At 39.2% G+C, this 20,329-nt stretch overlaps 1 long non-coding RNA gene across 1 annotated transcript in view; it reads right to left on the bottom strand.

The window, feature by feature from the left end:
• Nucleotides 1-16,290, bottom strand: part of LOC141933788 (uncharacterized) — a 94,524-nt gene extending 78,234 nt beyond the window's left edge. The window contains exon 1 of the long non-coding RNA XR_012626224.1: nt 16,067-16,290. This is a non-coding gene — a long non-coding RNA (uncharacterized LOC141933788). The remainder of the gene's footprint in view (nt 1-16,066) is intronic.
• Nucleotides 16,291-20,329: the final 4,039 nt, after the last annotated feature.

Raw genomic sequence — 20,329 nt, 5'->3', positions numbered from 1 at the left:
AAAAGCTGGTAAACAAATTTTGAGAGAGAGAGAAACTACCTCTATCCCACAGCAACTGTGGTGGGGAGAGTTTTTCAGCCCTTAGAGGTCCCTAGAGAACTTTGAACACATTTACTAATATCAAAGCAGGGCAATAGCTTTTCAATGACATCATCTTCCCACTCCCTGTAACTGAGAACTCACCGTTCCTTGAACTAGATAGAGTCAGGAGGTTTGAGTGCCAAAGGTCTTACACCATAGTTTCACCTACAAGTATTAGGATTTTCAGGCAATCAGTGGCTGACCTGATGCATTTGATATAATTTGCTAGTGGCAAAGTTTTTTGCTGTCTACACATCAATACTAAAGAGTTACCTCTGTCAAATTGCAAGGTTGATTTTAAGACAGCCCTAAGAAGCTTGAATCCAGTATTAAAATTATATGTGTTCTTAAAAAATGCATGAGATTCTTAATATGCAAACTTAGGGCTTATTCACAGATGTATTCTGGGAGTGAATCAGTGCACAGACAGGGAAAGCTGCCCACCACAGAATGAATGTTCAAGGTATGCGGCAGCAAACCCTCGTTGAAAAATGAACATTCAGGTTGCGGTGATACTCTCACTGTCTGATACGTTACACTGAAAACAAAGACAATATCTCAGGCAAATACAAATCCTTTCCACTGATATAGCCTGGACCACTGTAAGTGCTGTTTACAGCCAATGTTTGTTCTGTTTTAGGGAAAAAAGAAACATATACAAACAACTGTTCTTTTCCATCCTGAAACAATGGAATAACACATGATAGCTCCTTTACAGTGGTGAAATTCTGACAGTGATCTCAACAGCTGCTTAGCCACCAACCACAGCATTTACAACTGGTTAATTACAGACACCCAAACCCTTGCAACACATTTTGCTTTCATGGCCCAAACACTATAATCAGTGACTTTATGCAGGCCTGCACAATAACATCTCTGTTTATCAGAGAACAGAGCATAATAACGTATCCGAGATTCATCATGGTCAGCTTAAACATATCAATTCACATTTTCTGTTTTATTTTTTAAACTAAAGAGAAAGAAAAAAATGAGTCAAATTTTGTTTTTTTTTCTTTTGTAAAAATGTGAAAGCAAGAAAACTGCAGATTAAGTTTGGCTAGCTATTAACAGGATCCTTGTTCTGTGCCATGTTCGTAATAATTTGGTTGTGAAAGTGGGAGGATGAAAAGGATGTTCAAATGGACACACTTCAGATCAGTGTGATGCCCTTCCTCTCGTGAGTAGCGCTTCACAAGTACTTTCATTCAGTTGGACCCCTCTGGATTTGGGTGAAGAACTCAGACATGAGAGATGCAGGCTATGTAGCACTATCCATCACATGGCTCTCAGGAAGAACTAGCATAAATGATCCTGCAGGACGGATATTAAATATAGTAAAAAGAGTAAAACAAAACCAGAACACAGTGAGACTATTTTGTTTACTCAAAAGGACCAGAGTTCTCTGTGTGTTTAGTTCTACTGGTCTATGAATACCAAATCAACTTAAAAGTTTTATCATTTCTCTTTCCCGTGGAGGGAAACTGAGGCACAAAAAAAGCACAGGTTAATTTTTTCAATTGCCCCTTGACTTTGAGGATCTGACAGGACACTTGATTTTTAGGGCAGAAGACCAGGATGAAAACCCCAAAGAACCTGTAAGACACCCCCCACCCCCCATCTCCTATTAACAGGCTCAGAACAGTCATTTATGTCGCACAGAGCAAGTCAGTAACTGGGATTCACATACAGATCTGACAGATCATCCAGAACCCAGCCTGCCAGACACTGCTCCCAAATAATATTTGAAACCTGGGGAAGGGGGGAAGCAATAATAGTACTGAAACTAAATACTGGATTGGGCCTTTATTTTCTAGCTGCTTTGACTGCAGAAAGGATTTTTGCCAACTTATTTTGCCCAGGAAATTAATTCCAACCTGTTATGTAAAAGCCCTAATGAATTCCTGCTCTGCTGAATCAGCAGTGCAGCAAAAGCAGACCACCACTGCCTGCAAGCTGAGCAAGCGCCAATCCTGCTGAAAGGCAACCAAAATCACCATATGCTTAATCTGAAAGATAACTTAAACACATCTTTAAAACTCACCACAGTCAAGAAAACACTAGAGGTTATCTGTTAGGTGACGAGTGGAATGAACTTTCAGGTATTTTTCAAATCTCATTCCTGTAAATAAGGAACATCTGACTATGATCCTGCAAATTCCAGTTGAGAAAGCTCTGATGATATTAATGCATTATGTTGTGACCAGAATCCCTTGATAGAATTACAACATTACTGTACACAGCTGGGTGGATATTATTATGTTGCACAAAGAAATCAGAGATTATACTATCAGGAATAAATGCAACCGAGATCCAACACAAATGCACTTGAATACAAAGCTGGTGCCTCCAAATTTAGTACAGTATGTTTTTCAGTGCTAACTTTCTAACAACATGGACAAATAAAGCCATGCATACACTGGCAAACTAGACTGTGTGGCTAGAGAAGTTTGCTGATGACAGTCTTGTTATTGTAACAGGAAGTGACTCAGCCTTGGCAACAAGAGATCAGATATTTTATTCAGAAGCATTAGGTCATTTTTTTTCCCCTAACCAACCAACAGTTTCACAAGGCAACTGGTTTTGTTTGAAAATAAATATCTATTTTGAAAGTGATTTGCTGAGGGAGTAGAGTTAAACATTTATGGTTAGGAATAACTACTGGGTTTAATTCAAGGCATCTGTAAACCTCTTGTCCTTTTAACTCTCTTAAATTTGCTGCCTGTACAAAATTCCACTCCCCCAGGCAAGAATTCTCCCACATGGGTGAGTAAAGTATCATCAGCTACATTATCATCATGAGAATGAGGATGAGTGAGGAGATTTGTGTCTGGACCAGTACCTTTCCATGACAATTATACATGACTGATGTCAGCGTTAAGCTAAAGTAAAACTACTTCACACAGGCATTACAGCTGAAGCAAATATATGCCTTGTTGTAATGGCCTATTACATGATCTTTCATCAGATATTTATAAATAGGATATGATGTTATGTTGCTTCTCCTAAAATCAGTGTAAAACAGAAATTCTCTTAATATTCTAGGCATACAGCCTAGCCTAGAACAGTTTCTTTCCTTCTCTGCTTCTGCACTGTAACTATCATGTGTCTTTTGCACTACACATAACATCACACAACTATGCAGAGACAGAAAAAATAGTTTTCCTTCAAAAGCTACACTGGTATTACTCATTTTTGCTTCAAATACCTTTTAGCACAGTTCACAACTGCATAAAGGTTGCACAAAAAGAAACTAACTGTTCAAGCCAAATTAAAATTCTCCCTCTAACGATAAAGAGTAAACATGCCACCAGCTGCAGCGCTCCTAGAACAGGATTTCATCATCTTCCTAATATTTTCCTGATTCGTTTTCAGTTTTATATTTTTAAAATACCAATGAAGCATAATACTTCACATCACAATTACTCAAATATCCCATACAAACATATAAATAACACATAAGTAACAATGCCAGCTTTTTATCTTGGGCAGGGAGCAGGAAAAAAAAAAAAAGTTCATGGAGGTATCTGAAAAACTTTGTAGCAACAGTGTTTATCTACTGCCTCCATACTTTGCCCGGAGCCTAATTTTAGGTATTAAAAATAAAACTCCAGACAATTTCCCGTGACAGGCACTGCAAGAACACAGTAAGACCTCAAGCATTCTTCTTTGATATCAAAGTGCATTATTTTTGTAAATGTGTGAAAAATTAGACTTCTTTGAAAAGCCATTGCAGTGAATAGGAATTTACAATTCAGTGTTAAATGAAATATCCTAAGACATGTCCCCACCAACATTATTTCAGTTATCTTCCTTGAGACACAAGCAGTATTTTATAATTCCAGCCCACTAAAACAGCAGATTTCATAATTTTGCTGCTAAAGCAACATGGTTTTCTGTGCTCTGTCAAATAGCATTTTTATCTTCTAACAGGAAAAAATAGCTATCTTGTTCTACCATCTGCCAAAAACTACTAAACACAGGGTGTGCTTCTGTGATTTCAAACTGCAGAAGCTTAAGTAACTCCAGCATTACACCTATTAAATATACTGACAATCAGACCCTAACATTTTCAATGTACTGTGGCACATTATTTAAGAAAGGTATTTCTACCATACTGTTCCGGGGTTTAACTGCTAACACAGTCTACGTTTCAGTTAGCTGTCCCTTCTGAGCACCATTATGTATCAGATGATTTTAACTAGATAGTCTTCCTGAAGTGTTGGACAAAGCCTATCTATTCATAGCTTAACACAAAATTTGAGAAAACATGTTTCTTTGTCCAACCATATAACCATGGAACATGATATGAACATAATTTCAGCTCTACTGCAAAACTCTTCCTATTCCATATCTAGTCTCATGATACAGTACGCTACTGCAATTGTCTGAAAAAAACTTACTGCCTGAGAACTGCAATTTTATACATGAACACTCACACACATATATATATACGTCATTTTTTAATATATCTCATATTTGCTCAGACAGACTTGAAAACACAAGCCCCCAGTGTTTTAACACTTGAAGGATAATAAAAGGAACTTACATTTCTTATTATCCACATTTCACTACTTTAAAGCCAGTGTTGTGTTTTTCTGGGACCTAACATTTAATATATGAATGCTTGGAGTCAGCTTTCTCCGTGTTCAACAGGCATGAATATATTGCCATCTTCCATTGGCACCACGTCAGTTTTATGCTTACAAATTCTCCATTCTCATGTGTTCTTCTCAAAACTACTCATGTTTTAATAGGCCTCCATCATACGTGAAGCCTTAATCTAAGAACTGACAAGTTTCAACCCTGATATTATATTTCTTACTGAAATAGAGACTCCAGAGCTCTGATTTAGCACACTCACTCAGGAGCAGCAGTTGACAGGAACAGATAAACTGTAACCTCCTTGTTACTGTGTGCACCTTCCAGCTTCATCTCAGGTCAGGCTGCCCCAATGAGCTGGGGATGTAAAAAACATTTTGAGTTTTTCAGATAAATGGCTTACTTTTTTTGCATTCTTTGTGGGACGGGATATTATTTTAACTTATTATGAGGCACAGTAGCAACTAACAATATTCATGATTTGTAAAGCTAGGAAGATAATACGAGTTACATTTTCATAAGGACAAAATATTATTCCAGTTGTATACATTTGTGATGCTGCTGTAATGCATTTTAACGGTCTCAAGTTCTAAAATTAAAAGATTCTGAAAACTCATTTTGGGCATGCAAAATGAATTCTCTATAAAATACACAAGCTTTTGGTGGAATAGCAATATCAAACATATGTAGAGAGACCTATTAAATCATACTCTGATAATTTTTTTCTTTAATATGTACTGCAGCATATAAAATAAGGGGGAAATAGAAAAACTGTGCAGAAACTCTGTAGAACAACAGAAAAAGGAAACAGGTTGCATAGGAGACAAGCTCTCCCTGAAACTAAAGAACGACACAGAAACTCTAGTTAGAAATATTTCAGAAAGTGGTCTTCATTTGCCTAGCTCATTCTGAAAGTGATCCTACAGAAGTAGTAGTCAGAAGTGGAGAAAAACAAACTCTTGTGAATCACAAGAATGAACAATGTACTACATTGAAATTATATCCTAATCTAATGTAGAAAAAAAAAGCTTTTCTAATATTTTCTACTTCCTTGAGGAGTTCACTCTATAATAATGTAGCCTGTAATATCTTCAAGGAATTGCAAGCATATTGTGCCAATGAAGATGCAATTCTCAGATATTTTACCAAGGCTGTGTACTTCCTCCATAATTATCCTCATAGGTTTGTCCTTCTTGTTATTATTGTTTCATATTTTAAAGTGAAGATGTATGGAATACATGCCTTCCTAGAGGTCTTACAGAAATTTTTTTAAGCCTTGCAGACTTTTTGTGTTTGGGTTTCAGGGCCACGAAGATCATTAGGGACTGGAACATCTTTCATATGGGGAGATGCTGAGAAAGCTGGGACTGTTCAGCCTGGAGAAGAGAAGGCTCAGGGGAATCTTATCAATGTGTATAAATACCTGACAGGAGGGAAAAAAGAAGAGGAAGCCAGGCAGGACCAGAGGCAATGGGCACAGGTGAAAACCATGAAACAATGTGAGCAGAAGAAAAAAACTTTTTTTTTTTTTTTTTAATGTAAGGGTAGTCAAAGACTGGCATAGGTTGCTCAGAGAGGTTGTGGAGTCTTCATCTGTGGAGATATAGAGAACTGGACATGATCCTGGGCAACCTGCTCTGACTGACCCTCCCTGAGTAGGAGAGTTGGACAAGATGATCTCAAGAGGTCCCTGTCAACTATTCTGTGATTCTGTGAATATTTTTGTATTTGTTTCAGGATATTTACAATACCCGATTGTTTTCCTCGATTTACCAGTCCATAAGTCTTGCCTTCCCTAATGACTTCCACAGCCAACAAGGTCATAAGCCAATCTCTGTAAGCAAGTAATCTGCTTCCTGCTGGCTCACTTTCCTCTGTGCCCTACAGCATTTCCCAATTCATGATCATTCTGACTAGAACTTTTTGTAGCATGGGTTTTCCAGCTTTATTCCACATGCCAATGTTCTTTTCGTAGCAAAAACATAGTCTAAGATGGGGCACAGCGATACTATTAGGAAGCTGGGCCACAACTAGGTTGCACTGTTGAATCTGAAAGCTCAGAAATATTCTTCAGCCTTACCAGTTTACACCCAGAGTTCATGAGACTTACTGACAAAGTAAAGTTGATGATATTGAACTGACTTTTAAAGACATGAAATCCTCCTTGCTTCAGTTCTTGATGTGATTGTGATCTGAGGTTGTGCATGTCTGGAAAATGTTAGAATATCCTTCAGTATTGTCTCACCAATGAGTCACAAGTTCACCACCTACCAGAAACTCTGGATGTCAGTTGCAAACATGGATCTTTTGCCAGTACAAATACAATTTCAACTATTAATTCTTGTCTTCAAGAAAAAAAAAATGCTAGCAGTTTTTCATGAATTCTACGCTTACTATTACAGATTATTAACATTTACTCAATGCTATAAAATTGTATCATTTATGCAACAGGCTTTTCTGCTCCAATTCCTCTTATGAGTTGTCTATTTCTCATTCTGCATTTTAAACATATTTTCTGTTAGCCATAAAACGGGGAAAGAGCAATCATCATACACAGCTCTTAACAACAATGATCTGTTTCCATCTCTGAAGAGAAAGAGCCTGCAAAGCAGGCACTATAATGGTCATAAATGCACATTGTGAATCACCTGAATAAATTCAATACATTTCTTGTTAAAACTATTGCAACAAACTACTAACAGAAGTGAAAACAGACAACACTTGTGCATATTTATGAAAATATTTGTAGTTTTGGTTTGAGGAATGTGACATATTATAGACCAAAGAGGAAAGCAAATCTTATTTAGAAAAATTAAGTAAATAAAAGAATGAATTTAAAAAAGGGGGTGAAAAAAAGAACAGGCCTTTAACAAATATTTGGGAGTTCCCAGAAAGACATTTCCTGAGTTCTTTATGACTATATGAATCTCACTAAGAATAAGGATGGGAGTCATGGCTCTAAAAGTAAAGTTGAATGGGAAATATGACATCCAAGGACACGTGGCAGGTACAGGCAAAATGCCAGTGATGATGCAGAACAGTCACCCTGATCACACCAGCAGTCTTGTTGAAGAGAAGATGCCAGACAATGGAATATCCACTCCCATAAGACAGTCTGAAAGACTAAGGTGTGTTGGAGGTGACTAAGTGCCAGCTCAGATCTGCCTCCAGTTCTGCTGTCTGAGACTCATACAAGGACAATCCTTAGAGTCTTTCAAACAACAGCACTGTAAATGACATTAAACTTCCCTTCTTTTTCTGTGTTGTGCAACATGCAGATGCTGGGCAATCATCACAGGTCCTTGCTTTTTGACAGAGCATGAAAGTGAGAACAGAACTAACAACTCTAGTCAAGTGGTCATTTCAAAAGGCAAAAAGCTTATTTTAAGGCTGAAATATGTCTGCTATGTATCTTAAAATGTGAATGCACACATATTTGTTTTCAATATTGCTTGACAACTAAAGAACATGTGACACTATCAGAATTCTAGTTTCTATGCTACAGAAATGCAATAATTTGTTCTTAAGAAGCTAAACATATCTTAATATTAAGAGGCACATAGCTGAGGATTTTCACTATGTAAAGAGTGACACAAGTAATCACAGGAGTCCAGCAAGGGTAGATATTTGTTCCTGGTCAGAGCTGCAACATGTGTGAGATGACTGGAAGGGACCTACCTAGACATAGAACCTAAACCCCCATTATCACAGGAAACAGACAACCATCAACAAAATAATGCTAAAGAAACAAATAAGGGATTAGACAAATTTATGGACAAGAGGTCTATAAACAGATTTATTTAAGGCACAGATTCAGCATCTAACATCACTAGCCCAACAATTCTGAATGCTAAGGGAATACAAAGGGAACTGATGGCAGAAACTGGATAGGCTCACACATTCTCCCCAACTAAAATTATTGCCACTGGGCTTTTGTCTTTGACATTTTAAGGGGAGAATGCAAACCTATTCCTTCATTACCACAAGTTCTGAAGCTGAATTTCTGGCATTTCTGCATAAATCTAATCATGGTTGAAGGGAGAATACTGAACTTGATATACCATTGGCTTGATCCAGTAGGGACACCTCCTTTTCTTATTGCTATTTAATGGGATTTTGTTTCACTACTACTGCAAGATTTAATATGCATCCTTGTTCCCAGTCTAAACATGGAAGACCACAGTTAGATATGGTATTCCAGACATGATCTAATTTAGGACTTTGCACATTAGCATCTATCTCTGGAAATGTCTTTTGCACCCCACAATTTCATTTACTTTCCTGCTACTGGCTAAAATTCCTCTACTGAACCAGGTGATCTCATGATCAGGTGATCTCGTGATCAGTGATTAAATGGCCTATTCGTTCTTCTGTCAAGTCTAACTGATGATCTCCTGCAGTGCAAAATAAATCCTTGGGGTTGGTACATAAGTGCATGACCCTGAATTTCATACTGTTTTTTTCTTTCCATTGATATCACCCCAGCCGTCAAGGCCATTTCTTTTTCTGTGGTATTACAGTACAATCCATCTCTGTATTGACAACATCTCCCAGCTTTGTGCCATCAGTATATTTCATTACTACATTCCTACTTCCTGTGCCAAGGTCAGGAATGTAAATATTAATAATTCTCCATGCAACATCAACTCAAATATTTTCATGTCGTCGAGGAAAATTAGATCTGTCGGAGTTCCCTTGAGAAAAACTATTGATTTTCTCTTGATAAAAGAAAATCTATTCCCTTATCAGTGAAATGTCTAATTAATGATATCATGTTAGCCTAATGAAATCTAAATTAGACACCAGAGGAGTCTCTATGGAAGCCAGCAGAAGGATCATAATTCTGTATTTTTAATCTGATTGAGATTCCATTAAAATCTGAGATTTCCAATGATCTCAGAAGGAATGTAGTGAAATATCTAGCATGATGACTGATGACACCTGTAATATTAAAACCAACATCCAACAGATAAATAAATCCTAAATATTATTTGTCAGACTTCTTAAATTCATGATACTGTTCTGAAAGTCAGTAATTTTTTTTATCCCAAGTGTGTTAGTGTTGTTGGCTTTGGACTTCCAGTTTCTGAGTCCTTGAAAGGCACCTTGGTTGCCACTTTAGGATTTTCTCAAATGTAAAAAGGCAGTGACAACCTATTTATTTTTCTGGTGGAACTCAGATTTTCACCTACTCACTTGCCTCCAGGAAAAAGGTCTTAAAATTAAAAACAAATGTTGTTAAATTTTTTAGAGGTGTGTGAGTGTCAGATGCAGTTAGGCACACGCAGAACTTTTCAGAGGATACGGAAAAAAGGGCATTTTACAAATAATTAAATATCATGCTGAGAGTTGCCATCATACTGAATTTTCACAAGAAAAGTCATTTCACAAAGTGATTGTTGCTCTAGAGAATTTATATAAATGTTCTGTACTATTACAAATAAAAGTACATCCACTGAGATTACGATGGATGAAAGAATTACACATACTGTGTATTCATCTAACTGTCCTACTTCAGCCTCCTGGTATGAAAACGTTCCATATGTCATTTCATGACTGAAGCATAGGTGACGGATACACGGATATGTCTCAAGACTGAAAAAACCTAAAGCAACAGTGAAATGCTGTAGGAAGTAACTAAATGGATTGGAAAGGACTCTGTTTTGGGTGACAGTTTGAAATGGGAGGTTTGTGTTTCGGGGCACTGTTAGACCCTGGGATGTACCTTGAGGGTTACATAACAGTCCTGGCAAAGACCTCTTTCCTTGGTGATACAAGCACAACCAATTATTCTGGTTGAAGAGGTTGTTGCAGGTATCCTTCCCTTTGGCAACGTGCAGATTAAGCTACTGATGCAGGGCCCTCTATCTGAAGCTGCACCAAAGATTATTCAGATCCAAGAGCTATTGCTGAATGCAGCTGTCTGACAAAGCACGGTTTCATGAAGCCAGCTTGTTACACCTGAGTTTAGCATTTGCAGGAGCTATTTACTTGTGGTTGATATTCATAGTACTGTATTTCAATGGTGTAGGCAGTAGCTAATAAAAAATGATGTTTATTCTCTGTGTAGAACTATTGTTGTAACTCACAGAAGTGTTCAGACTAGTGCCCTTTTTTAAACACTTTCCACAACACGTTTTAAGTAAGAAGTCTTTCACCCTGAAACTATATCCAGAGTCCACATTCATTAGCCTTCCAAGCATGCCACAAGGCTCATCTTTTCATCCCACAGGGATTTAGGAAGATTGAAAGCTACTGGATTAAAAGGAACTGTACTTGAGCAAGCAGTGTTTCTATATCTGAAAAGTCTCCAGGAGAGCTTATTCGCATTTTATTGCATTTTTTTTTAATTTTCGAGTTTTCTGTCATTTTAATTTGTGAAGCAGCATCTATAGCACCGTCTGATACTTTACAAATGTACAGAGACACCACATGCTCTGAGTTATAGTTCGTGGAGGCAGGAGGCAGGGAATTTATGGTATTTTAATTATCTGTACACATGGACCATTGTGTGCTTGTGTCTTTAAACACTCAGATAAGAAGTTTTTACTCTCCTTTGAACAAGGAGACACCTTACAATACTCAACATTTTCATGCTTCACTTCCCACACTGCTTTCCATGACACTCTGACCAGTTATTCTTTTTCCTTGTACGACTTCTTCTCCCCTGTGATCATGTTTAGGCATATGCTCTTTCAAATCATGAGACAACCTCCCTAAAAGAAACATGGTCTTTTCAACAGTTGCTGCCTACATCACTAAAAAATAATACTATGAACATCAGCCAAAAGCTAGAGAGCAGTTCCACAAAGCTTTGGGCCCAGCAACAGCACAGAGGAGCAAAGGATAGAAATCCCCTAAGCTCACACATCAGAGGACATTCCCACCATGTAGCAATAATGAGTCACAGTGAAGCAAAAGCCATCTGTTCATCTGGACACAGATACCGCTTGTCAGTTATCAGGAAACATTTCCACTGAAGAATGTCACTGCAAAGTTAATCTCCCTGCGTAGACAAACTCGGTGTTTCAGATCTTCTGGTCCATAAACTGGGAACACTGCAGTCTCCTTTCACCCTGCTTTGTCTTACTGTTTTTGAAAACAGGCTGGTCAGGCAAGACACTGCCTGTGTGGCTGTATCTATCTTTACAGTTTGGCTAGTACCATGAGCTCTCCAAGTCAACTCATGAGTCTAGCAGTTCTCATCAAAAATGAAGTATTCAAATGCAGTGACATTGAGCATCCCTGACTTTCAGCCAGCGGCAGTGCTGTGCTTGTGTGGCCCTTCGGCAGCAGCGTCTTCCCATTCCTCCTTTACATTCCCAATGCTACATGATTTAGTCAAGTTGGGACCCCTCTTAGTTCTAGTAAATTGCCATGTTACATCTTTCCCCCTAAAGACATCCCTGACATCAGCTATTGATGAAACTGGGAAAAGTGCAGTCATAATTAATATGTTGTATCTTGAAACAGCGGCAGAAATACACTCTGTAAAGGGACCAATCAGCCCTAATTAAAGTCATGTTTAACTAATCTTTTTGAGGTGGGGACTGTCATTTAGTCTTGCCACACATAGCTCAATGGGATTCAGCACTGCTGTTGCATTTAGGTGTCATCACAACATAAACAGTGAATAACTATAGAAGTATAAATCTCAGGATTTTTCCTAGTATGACTGCTTCTGTAGGCATCCTATTTCAATTTGCTTGACTATTGCATAGTTTGGGTTATCACTGGGTAAATGTTTAGCAACTCACATGTGCAGGATGGGTGGCTAATTCTTTTCATGTGTGTAATGTTTTGGATCAAATCATTTCCACGTTCATTTTGATGGATTAGTTTTCAGGTGGACAAGACCCAAAAAATCAGATAAACTCTTAAAGATCCTGCTGTACTGAAGACATTCTTAACAATGACATTTAGAAAGAATGAGAAAGCACTTCTTACATCTATTCAAATTAAGATTTATAACATATAGGCACAATTAAAGGGCCATCAGCATTCTATAAAAGAAAAGTGTGATTTCATATTAAATCAGATGATACCAAAAAGATCAGCTTGTTAAAAATTTTCTTCCTCAAGTTAAAACAAGGCAATGTATTTGTTGCAAAGAATATAACTTTTGATTTCTATCATGCTTCTGAAATCCATGATTTCTAAATGAATGCCAAATGAGATTTTTAAAAAAACCCCACATGAATAAATTTCATAAACTGCAAAAGAATGGAAAAGATCTAGAGAGAAAGATTTTGGCTTTTGTATATGCATATTAACTTAATTGTTTGCCCCTTGAAAATAGCAAGGTGCCCAGAGCATTTAAACTCAAAAAGTGATCATTTAGAGCAAAACATTTTTATTCGGCAAAAATCTTCTAGGATATCTTCTAAAAAATGTCTACAAAATTTGAGGGGGAAGGGTTAGATACAAGTGACAGGTAAGGATCACAAAGAAGAACACCAGGTAAAAATTCACCTCCAAAGAAGACAAGCAAGCTTTGCTGGAGAAATCTTGAAGGAAGCTGCCTATCTCTTGGGGAAAAAGCTTTAAAAGGCTTGTGAAATTGCCATCAGGAAACGAAATGACCACCACAGATAAGAACTCCATCGGGTGGTAAATGTATAGGAATAGGGTTGACGCTTTTGTTGTTATTCAAAAGCAAATGAAAAATGAGTTTATGAAAAAAAGCTTGGATTAGGACTCAGAAGATCTCAGTTCATTTCTTGGCTCTGCTGGCCAAAGATTACATTTGTCACAGACTGTAGAAAGGAAGTAGTATCTTTTTTGTATAGTTAGGGAACTGAGACCCAGAGGTAATACTAGCCAAGGATTCACAATGCTTTATAGGCATTTACATTTCCAATAAATTTCCCTGCAGAGAAAGACGACTGAGAGTTGAGAGGTATCTTTGTGGGTCTGATCCTCGAATTACATCTGTGTTTCTGTTTCCTCATTATAGCATTCGGATAATAAATCCTTTCTCCCGCACTTTGAACAAAGGCTGGTTTTTGTTGTTTGTTTTTTGTTTTTTTTTCTCACCAGGCTGGAATATAAACTCTCAGGAAAAATACTCTTTTTACACAGTCATTTATATAATTCTTACAACTTCACAGTCTCATAGTGAGGATCCAAGAAGCGTCCATGAATCAACAACTAGTTATTACGTGTGTATATATGTATATATATACCCATACATCTCAGATACTTACAGAGTAAATATCCTTATTTTATTATTGCTATCATCCTAGTGCATGACAGCAATAATGACAATAATGTGAGCATATTGATGGGGTCTGTCTTGGGGCTTCCACAGCAAATAGTAATTTCCCTGATTTCCCATGCACGGGGCTGAGTTTTGACACTGACTGGGACTAAACCCAGAGCACTTCAGTGGAAACTCAGGATTACTTCATCATAGTCACTTGCTTTTCATTTCCTTTTCCCTGCTGATCTTCCGAAGCTACCAGACTTACACTGATGTGAATGAGATCTGAATCCTGCCCGCTGGCAACACTTACTGAAAACAGGAAATAGGATATTTCAAATAACAATAGGTGGGAACAGTGAGTAAAGGTTCACTATGTGGTAACGGTGCTGACTCTTTAATGACTATGTTTATTTCCTTGTGTCCCAAAGAAGGCCACAGTTCATTTTGTTCTCGAATGTGTATATATGGCCATACGTATATCAGACACTGTATCTAATTCTGCAGTTTATGTTAATGGTGGGGGGTGGAAATCAGCACTGACTCCCACTTCTCATAACAAGAGACACAATTAGATCGCTCTCCGGTGCCATGGCACCAAACAAACAAGTTGCAAAAGATTCATCCCATGCCCTGTTAGTAGGAAAGTTCCCTATTGTTGCGGCAACAGTGAGACAGGTTTTTTTCCTCCCATGCACCACAGAAAGGGGTACTGTGATATAAGAGAGAAACCCTTTACAAAACTCACAACCCACATAATGTCCTTGACACAGAGTCAGAGCAGAGATGTTACGAGTTGGAAACGATACCCTGGGCCACGTAGCTCATTCCAAGCAAAGGTCTGCCGTTCTTGGCTGAAGATTCCACACAACTCCTTGTCTAGTCTTGCCGTGATTAATTCCCAGAAAAGTCAGTTTCACAACCACTCCAAGCAAGCCAGCCCTATGTCTAATTGGCATCACTGCTTAGAAATACTTCTTTGCATTCTTCTATGAAAGTTTGCAGTTACAATCTAATTCTATACACTTTTACTAAGCCTCACAAGCAGCTAGTGAGATGGTCCAGCTATTTCCAACAATCATTAGTCCTCCAGTCTCTCACTCCACAAAATGATTGGTTCACGTTGGGTTCCTTTTCTCACAGCTTCCAAAATTGGTCTGAATTAAGTTTCACAGCTTAATGCACTGTTAAATAACAGTCACCAATTAGGAACGGCAAGAAGGAAGAAATAAATGGTCATATGAAAATGATAAAAATGCCCAGTGACACAGGGTTTGTTTTTTTTTTTCTTAGCTCAAGCTGCTTTACCATACCATTCTTCATAGCAATTTCTACTCCTCCACCTGGGGAAGCAGTCAGTAAACTTCCTAAAAGCAGACAAGTAACTTGGCATCAGCCAAGTCCCAGTTGTTCATATTTGCTACTTCTTTATGAGGACATTTACCCTAAACCCCATCTTTCCTAAAGATGCTCTGCAATGAAAGTGTGCTTTTATTTTTACTTATTGCTCGCATTTAGAAAGGTTTGGAAGGCTACCTCATTCTTTTTTTTAAAAAAAATTTTTTTTTCTCTTTTAAGAATAGAAATTCAGATCTTCTAAATCATGGAAGATTTTATGCACTGCTAGAAAAGTCATCCTAAAGTTCAGATACCATACAAATGAAAAGTGTTAACTTTTTGAAGTGCAATTTTTATTTACCCTGTACAGGATGAGTGCTTTTAAATACTTTAAAAACCTGTAAGTGATCTTTGCTATATAAGAATTCAATTAGAACTTATAACTACTAATAATACTCTTGTGTACTATTAAGCAGACTGTTCAGCTGAGCCTCTTGTGGAAGCAAGGTCTAATGTTTTGCTAATACAGTCACCCAAGAAAAAGCTGAAAGAGAATATATGTTTTGTTCATAAATACATCCAGCAGCGAAGCATCAGGGAGGAAGAAGACCTATTTAAAGCAGAAAGACAACACCGGCACATGAGGAAACAGATATAATAAACTGGTTGCAAATAGGTCGGGAATTAGAGGACCATCACTCGTTATTACAGCACCGAGAGACAGAATCACCCTTCCAGTGCCAGTTATGGAAATGGAAAATGTAATTGCCTTCAAGGTGAGAGTACACAGACTTAAGGAAGACATTCTACAGTACATCTGCCTGAAAAAGGATTGTCTGTCAATACCTTTTGTTCTAATGCTGTTTCTAGGTGCTGATGACAATCACAGGGCAGTTCCCAGAGCGCTACCTTCTCATCGACCGTTTAGGCAGGTCTAGAAGTATCAAAGTGAAAACAGGAGCTTAAAAGCATGAACTCCAAGGCTCTGTAACAGGTAAACTGTAGAAACTACTAGCTCTGAGTTTGGTCTGAAGAGTGAAAAAAACAAAACAAAATGAAAAAAAAATAACCACAACACCTCTCTCTGACTCAGTTGTGGGTCATTGGTTCATGTTCTGTTCACATTAGCTAATGACAACAATTTTTTCCCTCCATTCTGGTTAATTGTTTACCAGTATTTGTAGGACAACACATTACCTCTCCTAACTGTTTTCTGTGTCTGCTGAACGAGTTCAGTTCACATTTACCTAAATTCTTCCTTACTGTATTTTTGTCATTATTTCTTTTTTAATTCTTTTACCTTTCACTCTGTCTTAGGATAGGTTATGGTCTGAAATGTAATTCTCTAATTTTGCCAGAGTGACAGATCAGGAATCACCCCACTTGCTTGCCTACTCATAACAGTTCTATTTATATATCCTCAAAGAGCATTTACTTTATCTGTGGTAGAATCACACTGCATGCTAGTTTTCGATTTAGCAGCTTACCACCTCAGAAGCAGATCATTTCAAGTAGTGTTCTCTGCTAACCAACAATGCTTTCACACACTTGACACTCTCTCTCTCTTTCCCCAAATAAAGTCCATTTATCCTAATCAAACCACAAGCTATTGGTTCCTGCTCATTTCATCTAACCTCCCTGCATCTGGCCGTATGTGAACCATTTTCAGGGGTTTTTCTCCTCTTCTTACTCTCAGCACTGAATACAGTGCAGAGCAAGTTAATGTGTCTTCTAAAAATGCACAAATATTCTAAGAACAGAACAGGTGCTCCCCCTGCCTCATGTGGAGCTCAGCCCACCTGGAAAACACCGTCTGTCACCCGCTACACCCGAGAGCAGATTTTCCAGGAACAGTCCAATATCCCTGACAAAAGCGGTTACTACGGAGAAGTGGTGGGGCATTTAATGTGGCAATACAGCATTTCAGACAGAACCTTATTAAAATTAATGAACAATAAAATAATTAAAGCACACAGGGCTTTTTTTCTCTGCACATATTTGTAAATCAGCGGTCTTAAAGGGGTAAACGGGATGATTATCCTCAATTGTGGACAGTCCTGCTTAAAAGCCGTTGTGCGACTCCGCAGGCAGAGCACCGACATTTGGAATAATCCTATATAATTTGTACTAATTTTAGCTACTTTTATAAATGACCTAGATCATACAGAGTTAAAAACACACTGAACATTTACAGGGTGGGAAGTAAATCTGTGACTACCGCTATATAATCAGGCATACATACTGTATTAGCTGTATGGCAGTCACAAGCCATTTACCCAAGGAACTCAAGAGCTGTATTCCTTCCCTACCCGTTAACACTGCCCATTCAGCACAGATGCTTCAGCATCCTTCACCACTACCAGAAATGGACAGCTCTCTGCTCTAAATCAGGTGGTCTCTATCTCTGGTTGGCACATCTAAATAAAGTGGTGTAGTCCCAAGGGACTGACTGATTTTGGTTTGGTTTTTCCAAAGTTAGAACATATTTTCTTTTAAGGTTTTCAAGGCAAATTCCACCCTGCTGCATGATTAAAAGAATCCCAGTGGTATAAAATGGATATTTGAAATTTTACTACTATGTGTAGCTTGAAGAAACTCATTAGGGACTAAATTATACCTTCAAGTATCTCCACTAGTCCATTCTTTCATTTTCTTTCATTTTGGAGCCTATTAAAATTTGTCCTAATGTTTATTATCCTCCACAAGACTACAATAAATTCCCTTCAACCCACACGCCACCCCTTCATTCCACCTGGCTGCTGTTAGTGTCAGTAGCTTCCCTTCAGCGTGCGTTCCATGGAACAGCCTCCTAAACCACAGCATGTTATTGACTCACCTTTTCATTTTAATTCCTGATTAAATATATACCGGGTAAAAACATCACGTCTGTTTACCTCACTCTACACAGTCTTACCCATTCTTTCTTATCTGGGATTGACCTTCCATTCTAATGACGCTTGTCATTATTTAAGATTAAAATTTGTTAATACAGTTGTAACCTAGAACTAACACATTCAGTAACACTTATGTCAATTTTCTTTTAAACGCTCATTGATAATGGCATAATCAAAGCCAGCATTTAATCAGGACATAACTTAAATAGCTTTTACTGCACCATAGTCACATCTGTGCCCTGGTTTTCTTTGATTTGCTTTAATTTTTTCCTACAGCAATAATCTTAATCCCACTCAAGCAATCACAGACTGGCAGAAGCACAGCAAACCTTGTCAACTAAAAATGCATTTTATTAATGGACCTTTCTTTTTCTTTTAAATATTGCATCTCCATGAATTTACATCTGCTATCCCCAGTTGTCCTTCACTGGGAGATACTGTCCGTCTGAAGATAACCGTACAAAATAAGATTCTTATGATTCAAACTCCGCATGGGCACAGTACCTCTCACCCAGTCTCTGGCAAGCCCAGACCTCTCTTACATGAAACACCGCTAAAAAGGGGCAAGTGTAAAATAAAAAGAGTGGACAGTTGCATTCACCGTCACTATGTTTGAAAAGAAAATTTTCTCCAAAGAAGGAGCAGGTCAGTTAAACAAACACTAAGGATTTCCAGAGTTATGTTACCAGGTTATATTTGACTGGAGCCCACACCGCATTTCAGGCCACAAAATATTTAACTCTGCAGAACTAAAAGCAGGCTCAAGGAAGGTGTGTAATTCATCTACTTGAGGGCTTTTTTTTACTTCTTCACTTTTCTTCAGTTTTGGCCACAAGTAGACACAAACCTATCTGCACTATCTGTTGTCCACAAGGCAATTTTAGATATATATTTGTGTGTTTGGCCACGTGAAGCCAGGTGAAGGATTACTGACTAAATCAAGTGAGCTTAGTTCTCTGAATTTAGATGTTTTGAGTCTTCAGCACTGGCTTGTTTTTCTAAACATAACGGTCTAATTGACCTTAGGCTTTTTTTTCATAGACACAGGAAAACCCAACTATGAACACCAGTTGTTTGTTTATGGAATTGCCCTATTAATAGTTTGAGGGGCTAGGGGATGGAAAGTTAGACTGACATTTCCACACCTGTGATTGCTAGCTCACAGAAGACAGTAGGCAGAAGAAACAAACATTAAAGACTTTCATTACCATCTGTAGGTAACTAGCAACAGACACAGAGAGAAGCAGGGAAATGGAAATAACAGAGATTATGATGGGAATATCGGTGGAAAATTGTAAGTCCTTTATAAAAAAGAAACACATTAAGAGTGTTTGTTCCACGTGCCGGACGCTCCTTTGGAAGGCTACGCACCACATTTTTTAGAATTATTTTAAGACATCCTTATCGTTGACAGGTCTAGTCTCAAAAAAAGCTTGTGCTCTGATACCAACGTACAAATATCTGTGCTCAGGTGGAAGCGGGCACCAAAGAACGAACTTTTCCTGGAGGAGCGCGCCAGCCCCGAGGGCAGCTGCGTGGCGCAGGCCCGGGCAGGGAAGGTTTGTTGCGCAGAGCCCCATGACAGCTATCGCCCTGCTCTGCTGCAACACCCGCTGAAGCCCCCACAAGGGGCTCCGCTGTCCCTTGGAAGACAAAGAAAAAAATAAAATACTTTCGAGCCTTCCTGCGCACTGGGATCCAGGTGGATTTTGCCTGGAAGCCTTGTGGGGAAGGTGCCGCGGGGGGCCCACGGCGACGCCACGGCGAGGCAGGACACCCCGACACCGCCGCGGGCCGGGCCAGGCAACCAGGGCCCCCGGGCCAGAGCGCCCCGCGGTGGGAAGGCGGCCCCGGCCGGAGCGAGCCCCACACACCCGCCCCTCGGCCCCCTCACAGCGGCTACGGCCGCCTCTCGGCGCGGGCGGCTCCGCAGCGCCCTCCGCGCCCGCCGCCGGCACCGCACCGCGGCGCGCGGCCGCTGCGCCCCTCCCCCGCGCGGCCCGCTCGCTCCCTCGCGCGCGGCCGCCCCGCGAGCACACACCTCCCCTTCCGAAAAAGCAGCCGCTTCCCCGCTTTATATACCCTGCTAAAAATAGCCTGCCGCCGGGCTCGCCAATCAGGAGGGGGCGAATTTCGAATCGGGCCAATGGCGGGAGCCGTCACGGCCAGGCTCGGTCACGCCAGGAGGAGCCGCGATGGCTGCCGCGCGGCGATT

Source organism: Strix aluco, chromosome 1 (genome assembly GCF_031877795.1).
Source record: "Strix aluco isolate bStrAlu1 chromosome 1, bStrAlu1.hap1, whole genome shotgun sequence".
In the NCBI taxonomy this organism is placed as follows: Eukaryota; Metazoa; Chordata; class Aves; order Strigiformes; family Strigidae; genus Strix; species Strix aluco.
The sequence above is the reverse complement of the archived record's forward strand: the minus strand, read 5'-3'. Positions and strand labels throughout refer to the sequence as shown.